Consider the following 1,257-nt stretch of genomic DNA (forward strand, 5'->3'; position numbering starts at 1 on the left):
TTTCATGCAAGTTTATTTTTGAGGAAAGGCCTGAAGTTTTCAGAGCGACCTACATTTTCTTGAGCTGCGACAGGCCCTTGAACGCCCCGGTGGCCTCCAGCACGGAGAGGTCGTTGTTGTTGAGACGCCTGCGACAGTCACAGAGAGCGCACGACAAAAACATCATTAGCACAAGAGTCAGTTTGAAATGAGCGCGTTTGTCCAAGCGAGCGTGCAGCCATGCAGCAGGAGTCCGTACATACATGTCAGCATGGATATCCACGAGGTCACTGTGCACAGCGTGTGTGTGTGTGTGTGTGTGTGTGTGACTGCTGCACATTGTAACTGGAGCCATAGCAGCAAGACCAATATCATCAGCTGATACTGGCTGATCATGGATCAATCAATATAAATAGAAAGCCTTTTTTTGAGTATCGAATATCTGTTGTGCCTGTGTGTGTGTGTGTGTGTGTGTGTGTGTGTGTGTGTGTCTCACAGCTCTTCAGTGGAGGACGGCAGGTGTTCAGGGAACTTGGTGAGGCGGAGGTTGGAGCAGTCGACCACATTTGCCTCGCAGCGACATTTAGCGGGACACACCGGCTTACTGTTACACTCGTAGCTCTGACGTCTGTCCTCGGTGCCTGGACACACACACAGACACACACACACACACACACACACACACACACACACACAGTGGCACTGACCGGAGCATCGGAACTTGTTGCTCTTGATCTGCGCGATGCGTTTGTTGGCGAGGCGGCGAGGGCTGGCGCAGCGAGCTCCACTGGTCTCTATGGGGTTCGAACGCAGGAAGTCGGCCAGCCACTTCACATTGCAGTCGCACACAAAGGGGTTCTGGGCCAGGTGGCTGATGGGAAATCACAGGAGAAGGGGGGCACAACATCAGTCAGATCCGAACTGAATGCGGGTGGAAGAGAACCGAACAGAGCCGGACTTTAAAGAGTGTGTGTGTGTGTGTGTGTGTGTGGTCTCACAGTGTCTGGATGCTGTGCAGTGAGCTGAAGGTGCCTTTGGCCAGACTCTGGATCTTGTTGTCGTACAGCGACAGCAGAGCCAAGTTCTCCAGATCTTTGAACACTGTGGCTCTGATGCAGTGGATCTTATTTGCATTCAGCAGCCTGCAGGGCAACAGCAGAGGGAACTATGTGACATCTCACAAGCTCCACAGGCCAGAGATATAATGAAGAATCATCCTCAACAAACAACCAATCAGCAAACTATTGAAACTAGTGTTGCAGATATAAAATTAAAAAC

At 51.2% G+C, this 1,257-nt stretch overlaps 1 pseudogene across 1 annotated transcript in view; it reads right to left on the reverse strand.

The window, feature by feature from the left end:
* Positions 1-49: 49 nt before the first annotated feature.
* Positions 50-1,257, reverse strand: part of LOC111649158 (slit homolog 1 protein-like) — a 25,308-nt pseudogene continuing 24,100 nt past the window's right edge. Inside the window, exons 10-12 of the transcript XR_015436682.1 lie at positions 978-1,121; positions 476-850; positions 50-128 (exon numbers count right to left, since the gene is read on the reverse strand). The product of XR_015436682.1 is annotated as a slit homolog 1 protein-like (transcript). The remainder of the gene's footprint in view (positions 129-475; positions 851-977; positions 1,122-1,257) is intronic.

This window comes from Seriola lalandi, unplaced genomic scaffold (assembly GCF_002814215.2).
Source record: "Seriola lalandi dorsalis isolate HSWRI2012SDOR001 ecotype SW California unplaced genomic scaffold, Sedor1 jcf7180002050048, whole genome shotgun sequence".
Taxonomy (NCBI): Eukaryota; Metazoa; Chordata; class Actinopteri; order Carangiformes; family Carangidae; genus Seriola; species Seriola lalandi.